Below are 13,507 nucleotides of genomic sequence, written 5' to 3'. Positions count from 1 at the left end.
GTGGTCTTATTTATTTTAATGTCTTTCAGGGAAATGAAGTATTCAAGAAGTGCACGTCTTTTCTAAAAGTCAAGACAAGTTGTAATAAAGAAATTTTTGTTTCAATGTTTATTTCTGAGAGAGAGAGACAGAGCACAAGCGGGGGAGGGGCAGAGAGCGAAAGAGACACAGAAACCCAAGCGGGCTCCAGGCTCTGAGCTGTCAGCGCAGAGCCGGAAGCACGGTTCAATCTCACCAACCATGAGATCATGACCTGAGCTGAAGTCAGACACTTAATCGACTGAACCACCCTGGCGCCCCAAGACGAGTTGTAATTTAAGTTTGCTGGGATGGTGGTCAAGTAAGTCATGACAAAAATGTGCCTGTGTCTTCTGTTGTGCTGGAGTTTTTAACTACTTGAATCAAAGCAGAGAAGCTCTCCTTTACTGTCAGGCTTTTAGAAAAATGGAAACACAGGGGGACTGAGAATTGCTCTTCCTGGTATCACTGGAGACCCTAGGGGAGCTGTTTGGGAGAAATCTGGCTGCCTTGTGCAGAATTTGAAAGATTTGGAAGGCGCTTTCTTGAAAGGTGTGTGAAATTTTACATACATATTCATACACACACATATACATGCATGTATACATATATATGTGTTTATACATATTTATACATGTATAAACATACCTACCTGTGCATATGTATGTGTTCAACACACGCACATCCACGTTTACAGCAGCCTTGTTTAAAGGCAGGGAGTTGATGTGGTCCAGACGGCAGATACTCTGAAATAAATATCTGATGAGGGAATTACAGCCTTTTGACGAGTGTTGGCAAAGGGTACCTTACCAGGAGCACCCCGAGACACAAAGCGAGCGCAAGTGTGCAAACATCAGAAAATGGGCGAGGCACAGGGTTGCGAGGAGTGCAACTCAAGCAGTCAACTTTTATTTGACAAACAACAACAACAAACGCCATCGGGTGTACTTGAAAGCAGTAATTTCTTTTTTTTTTTGTAAACGTCAGGCTGGACAAGGCCATGAGGTAGGAGTGGAAATCTTATTTTAAAAAAAGCCAAAGGAAGTCGCCTTGCGATTCATCTATTTGATTAAAGATGGAACTGGTGGCCTGCCATGATGTGTTTCACTATTTGGAAACAGCAGTGTGAGGAGCTTGGGTTATCTGAGGAATGGTTGGGCAAAAGCCTTTCTGAGCCTCGGTTGAAAAAAAGTGAAACCAGGCCCTCCAGGTGTCTTTTGGGTAAGAATCGCAAGACCATGAATAAGCAACCCTGGCCAGCAGGCTGGTGGCCCCGTGTATACCTTCTCTTAGCACCAGGTGAAGGGCACATTTGAATGGTCACTATTAACTGTAAATTCTGCAAGTCACAGCCAAGATTATTATTGATAAGGATAGTAGTGCTAATTGTTACAACCGTTTAAGTTAGCATTTCTTAGGTGAAGTACAGGGGGCCAGATAGGGAGCCACGGTTCAAAAACAGACCACAAGAGAAATTGAAATTGAGTTTTGCACAAGTCCTGGACAAAATACCAACCAGGCATTCCTCGGGGGGCCGCATGGGGAGGTCAAGGCAGGGTGCAGGCAGAAAGAGAAGCAGGCCCTGGGGCATGTGCCTTTATTAGAGTTCGTGCTTTGGGGTTCCCAGGCTAAGGCCGGATTGGTCAATTCCAACCAGAGTTGGCTTGTCTTAGTACAGCTACTGAAACTTACCTGTCTTAGGCTCAGGCTTCTGGCAGATGAAGGAATTGTGCAAGAAGTGTTGATGAGTGAAAATATCTTACATCCAGAGAACATTGGTCTTGGAGTTAAAAAAAAAGAAGCCTTAGATACTAGCCCTGGCTTTGCTAGTTACTAGTGAGCTCGAAAATCCTCATATAAAATAGGAAAAGCGATATGAACCTCGCAGCGTTTTTAAGATGACAAAATGTGATAAGTAAAAGTGTTTTGGAACCTCAGAATATTCAAACCTCTACAGGGTTATTAAAGTGTTATACACATATGAGGTGGTATTAGGGCCTGTTGGCACATCAATTACTTCAACAGTGTTTGAGGGAGAATTACAGTTACGCGTGTGACTGGCACGTGGGAAAGATCTTTTGAAATAGGTGGGTGTCTCAGTGCCCTCCCCCAGCTTACCCTTTGGACCCCAGAATGTAGACATTCGCCTACTTTGCTGATATATTGGACTGGCCCTGATCGCTGTCTCTTGGAATGTGTAAAGCCAGCTGAAAAACATTAGCAGCTGGGAAAATGCCAATGCTATCTCTTGCGGCAGCAGAAGAAAGGAACTCTTCATTTGATTTCCTTAATTGTGTCTTTGAGAGTCCCTGTACAGACAATGGGCAATGAGAAATGCTATTTTAGGTGTTGAAGATGAGGACTTTTGACTCATAAAAAATCAGGTTGATAGTGACCTTGTCCATTCCCTTGCTTTTATGCAGACAAGTGCTCCATGCAACAGATAAATGGGACGTGAGGGTTTCACAGGTGCTTTCGGTTATAATTGTGCATATGAGAAAGAAGACGGAAATGGACATAAAGAATCCACTTCCTTTGTGACTGAGAAGGAAGATGCAGACTGTGAGGCTCTGTACACGAGCGGCTGGAAAGAGGGATGAAGTGGCTGAGAAAAGGGTCCGTTCTGGGGTCCAGTTGCCTGGGTTTGATCCTGGCTCCCAGCTGGGAAACCTGGACAAATAACTTAATCTTTCTTAGGCTCAGGTTTTTCATCTGAATGAAGAAATCGAGGAAATGAGTTACAAAGTTATCTACTTCTTAGTTCTTTACAGGAAATGGGAAAATGCATACAAAGCCAACTGCTGGCACATGACGAAAAGCTCAACGCTTTTAATTATGTTTTATTACTTTCTTTATGCAAATGAAAACTAAGAGCCTTCAGAGATTAGTTTTAGGAGGAAGCCTGCAATGAGGGAGGGGCTACTTAACAAGAGACTTCTACACTATTATCCTAAATTGTCATCTTTCCCTTGGGCAATCTCAATGCCATTCCGGCCCGAATGCCCTGGCCAAGGGGTGGATCAAACTCCCTGCCAAAGGAGTTCCGCTCAGTGGCTGAGAACCGCTAAACATTTCAAAAAGCCTTTTTTAAGTTCTGAGATTGCTAAGCAACTTGTGTTCTGCGTGTAAACAGTACAGTCTATAATGGTGGAGGTAATTAGCCCCCAGTCCCTGGGGATGCATATTGGGGTGCATTGTCTCAGTCCTCTTGCCTGGGTCTCTTATTTCCAACCTTGCAAACCTGCTTCCAGAAGAAGGATCCTTAGGTTCTCCCACTTGGGAGCTACCTCATCGATATCTTGATATGAAGGCCCAGAGAAGCAGGTGTCTCCTCTGCGCTCTGCTATTGCGTGCTTTCTCTCTGAATCCTCGTTTACTGACTGACACGAAGCCCTCTTCCTTCCCTAGATGACTGGCCCAGTGTTTCTTCCCTGCATTAGATGAGACCCTTGCTCTCTTCCACCCTGGGATTTTATCCTTGAAGGTTCAGCCACAACATGACATACTGGCCTTTCCCAAAGGATATTCTCTGGGATCCTTGCTTTGTGTGTTATTCATGTGCAGTTCTGGTGAAAGGGAGAAGTCTGTGGTCAGATGCATCCAGGGAAATTTTGGTTATAGAAAGTGAAATAGGCTTCTTTTTTATTGTGATAAAATATGCATAAGATGAAACTTACCATTCACTGTGTAGTTCAGTGGCATTAAGTCTCTTCACATTGTTGTGCAACCATCACAGCCACCCCTCCTCAGAACTTTTCCATGTACCCCAACTGAATCCCTGTGTGCATTAAGCAATAACATCCCATGCCCCTTCTCCCGAGCCCTTGGCAACCACCCTCTACTTTCTGTCCCTGTGAATTTGACTATTCCAGGTATGTTATATAAGAGGAATCATATGATATTTCCTTTTGTGACTGGCTTGTTTCATATAGCATAATGTCTTCAAGATTCATCCATGTAGTAGCATGTGCCTGAATTTCATTCCTTTTTAAGGCTGAATAATGTTCTATTGTATGTATAGACAAATGTATTCTACCTTTTGTTTATCCATTCATCCATCAATGGACACCTGGGTTTCTTCTACCTTTTTAAAATAAAAATATTGTTCTTTTTTTTTTTTTATTTTGAAAGAGAGAGAGAGAGAAAGAGAAGAAGAGAGAGCATGCCTGAGTGGGGGGAAGGCAGAGAGGGAGATCATGACCTGAGCTGAAACCAACAGTCTGAGGCTCAACCAACTGAGCCACCCAGGTGCCCTTCAATTCTTCTGAGAATATACCCAGAAGCAGAATTGCTGGATCATTTGGTTAATTCTGTCTTTAATTTTTTGAGAACTCTCCATGCCATTTTCCACAGTGACTGTACCATTTTATATTCCCACCAGTGAAGTGCAGGCCTTCACTTTCCCCACATTCTTGCCAGCACTTCCTGTTTTTTTTCTTTTTTATGATAGCCATCCTGAGTGTGAAGTAATGTCTCATTGTGGTTTTGATTTGCATTTCCCTAATGGTTAGTAACATTGAACACCTTTCCATGTGCTTATTGGTCATTTATATGCTATTTTTGGAGGAATGTCTGGTAAAGTCCTTCGCCCATTTTTAAATTGGGTTATGTATTTTTTGCTGTTGTTGAATTATAGGAGTTCTTTATATATTCTGGATATTAATCCCTCATTAGACATATGATTTGCAAATATTTTCTCCCGTTCTGTGGGGTTTCACTCGGCTTATAGTGTTCTCTACTGAACAAACATTTTTAATTTTGATAAGTCTAATTTTTTCCCGTGTTGCTTGTGTTTTTGGTGTTATGGCTAAGAAATCGTTGCTGAATCCCATGTTATTAAAGTGTTTTCTTCTAGGGTTTCATAGTCTTAACTTTTATGTTTAGGTCTTTGATCTATTTTGAATGAATTTTTGTATAAGGTGTAGGGTAAGGGTCCAACTTCATGTTTTTTGCCTGTGGAAAATAGGTCTCTTGCTTCATCTAGAGTTTTTGGGTTGCAAGCAACAGAAACAGACAGAGGCTAATAAATGGAATAATTCTAGATAGTTTGTAAGAATTAAGGGAAAACATGAATGGTAAAATCTCTGGAGGTACAAAATATGACTCAGCTCCAATAATCTTGTGCGTGTGTACTTCTGTGCTGGATATTGTGTTTGGCTGTGTTACCTGTAAGGGAAGTGTGTGTGTGTGTGTGTGTGTGTGTGTGTGTGTGTGTGTGTGTTGAGGATGAGGCAGCATTGTCACTGAATGGTTTCAATAAGCAAAGCCACATGAACTTCATGGTTGAGTGGGGCGAGGGGGAGGGAGGGAGTATTTCCCTAAAGGAAAGCTAGAATGCTGTTATAAAAGTGGGGACAGATGGGGAGGGGTACTGAGCAGGCCAAACAGTAAATGCTTCACCGAAAAACTTTCTCAGAGCTGCGGTACTACATCGTGAATCCCTGGTAGGGAGGAACAGAGTATGCAATGTTTCTCGCATCTATTGGCCCGAGACACCCTTTAGTATATCTTTCAGAATTAATGTTCCATGGGACGTGTTTTGGGAAATGATCTCACATGCTAATAAAAAGAACTCTGTACTTGTACAAGAGCGAATTCAGTCCTGCTTGGCTTTTTTCTTCAGTGTGTAAATCAGACCCATCTTACATAAAAGGCGAGGACACATGTCGCACACGTGCAAGTGCTGAGCAGCAGTGGGTTAGGACTTTCCAAGGTCATGCTGGGAAGCTGAGAGTCAGACTTGAGGAATTCTTTCATAAACTCACAGCTTGAATGATGACCTCACATAAGCCAAGCAGAAATATGGTTCATGAATTTTTTTTGGTGGGCATATTATCTATGTGATGAGTACAAATTTCTCTGTGACACTGAGACGTGAAGAATGACACATTTCTTTATTTTTTAAAGGAAAATTACATCTAAGCCGTTCCTCAGCAGGCTGGTCTTTTTGGAAGACCTCCACTCCTTTGGACTATTCATGAAACCAGGGGATTTGAGGCCAAAATAACTGGTCTTTAGGGAATGGTTACCTTTATCCCTACTGTTCTTTCTGATACTCATTCCCCACCCTGGGTGCTGGTCCCCAGCATGTATTGGGCACCCACACTCTGGGTGGGTTCCTAAGATGCCCTCTACTGTATGCTTCTTCCCTGACTTCAGGCTTGGCACAGGACTCTTAGTGTGGCTTCCCAAATCTCTTAGCATCCTGCCTCTGCAGGTGCCCAGGAAGCCACACCCCAACTGAAGTCCGCTAGCCCATGGGGGTGGCATAGTGCGAGCCTGGGACAGCCCTGCAGGAACCCCATCTCCTCCACAAGCTCTGGGACTCCCATTTCGTTTGACATCGAGTAATTTCTGTTTCTTACCTCAAAGCATCAATGCCTCTATTCCCTCCTCTGGAACACAGTGATCCAGCACTAACCCTTGGGGTAAGGGGATTGCAGACTGGTAGTCAAATTCAGTGCCCCAGGGGTTTTTTAAGATCCATGGCCCTGTCTCCAGAGGTTCTGCTCCAGTACCAGAATGGGGCCCAGAGCAAGCTCCCCAGGAGAGTCTGATACAGCAGGTCTTCTGACCATACTTTGATGAGCATTGGTCTAGACCTTGGGACAAAGGGCTGACAAGTCTCCAGCGGGTAGAAAGAGCTCAGTCTTTGAAACTCTATAGTTGGTCTCCCAGCTTCCAAAAATGGACAGCATACTTCTAAAGTAGCAACAGGGTTCAATAGGGTTCAGTGTTCCTATCCTGATTAAATTCGCCGTGACAAACCTGTGTAGAGCTGTGTTCTGGAAGTCCTTGTAAATACAGAGGAGTCTGGCAATTGTGGCCTGACAGGTATTGGCATGACCTTGGCCAAGTGCCTGGTTTGCTAAGTCTTAGTGTCTGACAGGCTTGTGGCTTGACGTGATTAGGAGCAGATAGATGTGGGGGCTGGGCAAGGGCTTGTCTTCCCCAGGGCACAGCTGGGAATCCAGTCACTGATTTGGGAACCTTCTGTGACTTTCAGAACCAGTGCCTTTTATTTTCTGTTGCTTCTCTAAATTCCATGTCGGCACCCATATTTCTCTTTTTTCACAAATCCTGGAGTTCGAGAAATCAGTGGCTGTCCACCAGGACTGGTCAGGTGGAAATGACTGGTTTTTAATTCCAAAACTTAGGGCCAATTGGCAGGCTGATTTGGGACTCTCTGAAGACAGGTTTTGGAAGGGAGCAACTGGGGTTTTTGTAGGAGCCCTTTAAGGCTCTGAGGGTCAGGGTTGGGATGAAGGACCGGCTGAGTACAATAAGCTAGGACCAACGAGAATGGGCAGTGGGAATATTCCTGGTGCTCAGAATGGTGTTTTCTAGAATGTGAACCAGCAGGCAGGAAATTGGACACATGGCACCTGCCTCAGCCCTTCCTCGAATGTCTGGTCACCTCTGTGCTTCAGGGTTTTTTCTTTGGTAAAGTGAAGTGTGTTGGGATAAATCTATTAATTCGAAAATAAACATTTACTGAGCTTTGGTTAGGCACCAGGCTCTGTGCTAGAGGGATGTGACATTAAATAAAGCAAGGTACATGCCCTTGTGAAGATAATTCCCAAGGTCTCTTGTCTGAGTCTGTAAAATAACGCCTCCCCTACTGTAGTCCTTGAACGCTGCACTTTCACATGCATAATCGTGCCTGCACTGTGAAATGTGTTGTCCTTCCCACTGTGTGGGTGTCAGATGACTTGTCTAAGGCCACACGGCTACTAAACAATGGAACTGGATTTGAATCCAGATTTTCTGATTGTCAGTCCTGTGCTCTCTGCCCTGTAGCTTGCTGTCTATGACTCTCCTCCTTAGTATCTATGATGCTCCCTCCTTCCAGATTTTTTCCACCCTGTGGAAAAATAGCTATCATTTTCCAAGCACTTACTTTAGGTCCTACTACATGCATTCTCAGGGAAATCTCGCAGCAACCTCAATAGGTACAATTATTATTGTCATCTCACAGAGGAGGAAACTGGGGCTCAGAGAGGTTGAGGGTCTTGCACAGAGTTGTGCAGCTTATCAGGGGCATTTGATGCTAGGTCTGCTCTGGGGCTGTTTTGCTATACTGTCCTCTGGAATCTTTGAGAGAGATGACTGGGGGTGCAGTGGACTCAGTTCTGTCCTGCAGAGATGAAGGTTGGTATGGTCTTTCCTGGGCTCCCACTGGAGGATGGGGAGAGAGCCAGAAGACTCCAGGGAGCTGATTGTGAAGAGGCCTTGGCCAGGGCCCGCTTTGGGGTTGAAGGCCCTGAGACCGGAGTCTTCATGGGGGAAACTTCATGTCAGACATCCAAGGCTCCTGAGACACCCCCAGGTCCCATAGATCTAGATGTCCCAATCGAAGTCAGCTGAAAGGTGGGAGCACCCTGTCGTTTTCCAGAAGAGATGATGTGTGCTGGCTGGGGAAGCTGCTTCTGGGGACGGAGGCCCTCCCTTTCTCCCTGTGCCCGCCATCCTGGGCTCCCTGCTCCCACACTCAGGCCAACCAAGAGGACTTTCCTCTTCCTAAAGCCTGCCCGTGGTGCTCTCTTTATCCAGCACTTGAAAGCTCTGAGAACGAATTAACCTCTGGCGGGGGAGCACCCTTGCCTTGGGGTTTCTGCTTGGCCTCACGCCATTGTGGGAAGGCTGAACAGTAGTGGGGTGCACCCCTAATATGCATATGGGGAGTGTATGTTTAAAGGGACTAGATCTTGGTCATCTCGCTAATCACTGACAGAGGGAGCCAGGCTTCAAAGCCCTGACCTTAGTTTCTGAGGGCAGGATGGGCTGCCCAGCAACGTGGGTAAGCATCATTCACTCACACCTGTGGTTTGCTGATAGGAACTTTATCTCATCCACGACAACCCTGTGAGGCAGGGAGTAGTGTCCCCATTCTACAAATGAGGAGCCTCACACTTGGAGAGGTTCACTAACCTGCCCAAGGCCGCTCGGCCAGAGGGCCGAAGGGCAGGATTCAAACTCAGGACCTTCTCATTCCCTTCACTGTGTCCTGCTGTATCTTCCTGTGACTTTCCACACTTGTAGGGTTCAAAGTAAGGTTGAGTTCACCGGATATGAGTGAAGCACAGATGGTCCTTTATGGTGGGTGGCTGGTAATTGGGGTCCTAATTGCCCATCAATGGCTGACCCTCCAGGCCCTGGATTTTAATTATCTTGCAAGCTGCTGTGATTAGCTTAGAGTCACTTGTTAGCAACAGGAAGTGTGTGGGCTATGCAGAGGCTCCAAAGAGACCTTCTAAGGTAGCCAGCAGCTCGGGGACAGTTATGGATAGAGTAAGCAGAGCAGTCCGGAGATGAATCCACAAGCCGTAGGTCTCCGGGAAAGGAGGCTCTGAAGGCCGGTGAAGTCACCCTCAGGTGACAGATGCTAACGGAGGAAAGTCATGGCCTTCGTAGAGATGGGTGTGAGGCATGCATGTGTGAGTCACCGCAGGAGAGACTCACAGGCATGATCTGAAACCCAGAGACCAGAACCAAGATGTCTCCACAGCTGTCTCCACAGCTGCCCTCCCATAAAATACATGATTAATTGTAAGAAAACTTCCTTACAAATGTGAGGCTTGAAACTAGTTTTGCAATTAGGAAGAGGAAAAGGTGCTTCACATTCAACTAATTTTTATCTGACCTGTCTGGTCTCCTAAGGCAAGGCTCTGCTCGTGCTGTAAGGATTACATTCTCCGCCAGGGCCTAAGGGGGATTGCAGCTCTGGGTCTTTCCAGACTGCAGAGTGTGTTTGTGAGATGTGCAAACCGAGCAGATGGGCATCTAATGAGCTTAATTGTCCTCTTTCCCACCCTCTGGAGATCTGCGGAGGTAAAATCAAGCCTGTACTTTTGGAATCTGAAAGAGAAATCAGATGGCACAGTTTTTTTTTTTTCTCAAGAAAGCATCATTCATATATATGTGTGTTTGTGTGTGTGTGTGTGTGTGTGTATACACGTGTATATATATGTGTGTGTGTTTTAATGAAGAAAGTGTAATTCTTAAACGGGGAAATTTCACTTGTATACAGATGATTTTGACCTTGCACTGGCAGAGAGAGAGAGAGAGAGAGAGAAACACAAGACATGAATGGGGCTCCTTCTGGGTGCCTGATATTCCCTGTGACCCCCCCTCTTTAGCATGCCCATGTCTTGGTTTCACGTCCCAGACAATGCGGAGGATCGGTGAACATCCTGGAGTGCTTGAGGCTTGCTCTCAGTGTCACAGACAGGTGCAGTCTCTGGGGAAGAAGTGCCACATCTTGGATGGAATTAGATCACTGGAGTGAGGGGGCAGGGGGGCGATGCTAATGCGACCCCAGGCCGGTCCCAGCTCCTGACCTGAGGGCCTGATCCCACCGGGTCCGGGAGGGCAGGGTGGTCACAGGGACCCCGAAGCACTGGCTTTTGCTGGAATTAGGGTGGACGGGATGAGGGAGGCCAATGGAACCGTCCACTAGAGTGAAACGGTCCCCATTTGAGTGGGACGGGATGATTTAAATCCGGTGGTTTGGGGGTCACTTTACCTAGCCTTCAAATAAGGCCAGCATGCTGTGAATCACCACATCCTGGAAGGCCTGGGGGTTTGGAGTTTCAAGAATAGGTGGTCAGAGCTCTCACCACCTAATTAGATTTATCCAGAGAGCCCTCAAGGCAGAGAGGCCTGGTTCCACTTCCTTCCTGATGAGTCATCCTGGGGAAGTTATTTAACCTTGTAATCCTTACCCTTATAATATGAAGGTCATAAACATCTCCCAGTTAGGGCTGATGTGACGAATAATACCAACAGACCCTTGGGGCTGCTGCAGGTGTGTTCCTGAGCCCTCCAGCCTAACAGACTCACCTTTTCCTTTGATATCCTGGAAGGCTCACTTGAGACCTGTTCCACATTGTCCTCTGAGTTCTTGGGGGGATTTGTTTTCCTCCTAATGGCCCCCACTTTGATTTCCTGCTTCTGCAAGATTTTCAAGCCCCTCTGCACCTCTCCTGCTGTGACTGTGCTCCTGTTACTCATCACCCGGATCCCCTTTATTCAGTGGGAAATGTCATCTACCAAGGTGGTTGTGTCTGCAGATTTGGGCCCCATTGTGGGTGGTGCAAGAGGGTTTACAGCACAGACCAGACAACCTAAAACAGGATTAGATGTCAACCTTCTTGTGATCCTCCACTGTTCTACAGGCCATCCCCCTAGTCATCTGTATTGGTTAGCTACTGCTACATAACAAATCATCCCAAAACGCAGTGGTCACAATTCTGTGCATTAGCAGTTGAGGGTCAACAATGTGGTTCTTCTGGTTTCAGCTGGACTCTCACGTGGGTCTTGAGTTAGTTGTGGGTCCCTTTGCTGATCTCGGCTGAACTCTCACATGTCTGGTAGCTGGACTGGGATGCGTAGGGTCTGTTTCATGCGGTCTCTCAACTTGTAGCAGATTAACCCAGGCTCACACACATGGAAGTGAGTGGAAGCATGCAAGGTCTCTGAGATCTAGGCTTAGAACCGGCATTGCGTCACTCCCGCTGCATCTGCTGGTCAATGCAAGCCACGGGACTAGCCCAGGTTCAAGACTAGGAGAAGAGGACTCTAGTTTTGGATGAGGGGAGTTGCAAATCATATTGCAAAGGGTGCGCATTCGGGGAAGAGTGAAGTGTTGTCTCTGTGTTTTGTAACCCAGCATACCACCTTTTCTGTCAGGGTCTCGCCTTCTGTCCTGTTTGTGGATCTTTAGTCTTTCCTCCTGGACTGTCTAGATCTCTTTCCAAATATTCTCTTCTCCCTGTTCTAGGGTTCCCAACTCTTCTTCCTACTTGAAGAAGACTCCAAAGTCTCCTAACGTTATGATGTAGGATATATGACTTTTTTTTTCTTCCCAATCATGTTCACACACACACAAAAATGGTCTTAAGTGTGTCGATTAAAGTTAACCAGTCGTTCTCAACCTGCTTGGGCATCAGAGTCACTGGCAAAGATCTTAAAATTACTGATGCCTGAATTTAAGGTGATCTGGCTGTGACATCTGTCACCCCATTGATCGCCATGGTTGATTTGGTTGTTCTGGCTGTCTAGGCGGATGTCCTCTTTCTCTCTCGCTGCTCCTTGTGCGTCCCTCCCGAAGCTGCGTGCTTGGTCCAAGAGGACGACCTTCCCCAATAGAAGAGAATCTTTCTTTGGTCAAGGATATACAAGTAGCTGCACTACCCTGCTATAAACTCCAAATAAGCTCTCAAGGTCCATTAGTAGGAGAACATAGGGTAGTCAAGCCTCCAAGACTCCAGACACAACCAAATGAAGTATTTATATGGTAGTCTACCTTTCTTTTTTTTTTTATTTTTTTAAAATTTTTGAGAGAGATACAGAGCACAAGCAGGGGAGGAGTAGAGAGAGAGGAGACACACAATCCAAAACAGCTCCAGGCTCTGAGCTGTTAGGATAGAGCCCGATGTGGGGCTCAAACTCACAGACTGTGAGATCATGACCTGAGCCAAAGTCAGAGGCTCAACCAACTGAGCCACCAGGCGCCCCGGTAGTCTACCTTTCTTTAAAACAACAACAACAACCACCAAAGACTGATGCTTGGGTCCCACCCCCAGGACCGGGAGTAGGTTTTGGATACTGGTATATATATATATATATATATATATATATATATATATAAAATTTTAACTAGGCTCCATGCCCATTGTGGGACTTGAACTCACAACCCTGAGGTCAAGAGTCATATACTTTATGAGCCAGCCAGGTGCCTCTGGATGTTGGTATTTTTATTTTTATTTTATTCATTATTTCTTAAATTTTTTAATGTTTATTTATTTTTGAGAGAGAAAGACAGAGTGTGAGAAGGGCAGGGGGCAGAAAGAGAGGGAGACACAGAATCTGAAGCAGGCTCCAGGCTCTGAGCTATCAGCAGAGCCCGACATGAGGCTCAAACTCACAAATAGTGAGCTCATGACCTGAGCTGAAGTTGGACACTCAACCAATTGAACCAGCCAGGTGTCTCTGGATGTTGGGTTTTTTTTTTCGGGGGGGGGGGATGTTGGTATTTTTAAAAACTACAAAGTGGTTCTAATATGTAAGTAGGATAGAAAACCACTGAAATAAACAAAACCACCATGTATCTCTGAGATAAATTTTGCTCCTTCCTTAAAGTGTGGACATTTTAGAAGCTGTTTTTTTTTTTTTTCCTAATCAGTGAATTCCCTCTTTGTATTACATTTGTAAAGTGTCCAGTGTCGTGCACATGCTCACTAAGTATGAGCGATCATCACTATGACTGGTGCTATCATGGGCAACATAGTGTGGTGGTAAGGAATGTGGGCTTTCGGTCAGCCAACTTGGTCTCCGCCTCAGTTTTCTCATCTGTAAAATGAGGGTAATTAAAATTCCTACTTCACAAATAAATACTATGATAAGTAATATAGTATTATGGTGGGTATTATTTAATACGTCTTAATGATTGTGCTTAGACCCAAAGTAAATGTTCAATGAATGCCGG

The sequence above is a fragment of the Panthera pardus genome, unplaced genomic scaffold (genome assembly GCF_024362965.1).
Source record: "Panthera pardus isolate Hobbes unplaced genomic scaffold, ASM2436296v1 HiC_scaffold_7, whole genome shotgun sequence".
Classification (NCBI taxonomy): Eukaryota; Metazoa; Chordata; class Mammalia; order Carnivora; family Felidae; genus Panthera; species Panthera pardus.
This window is presented reverse-complemented; position numbering follows the sequence as displayed.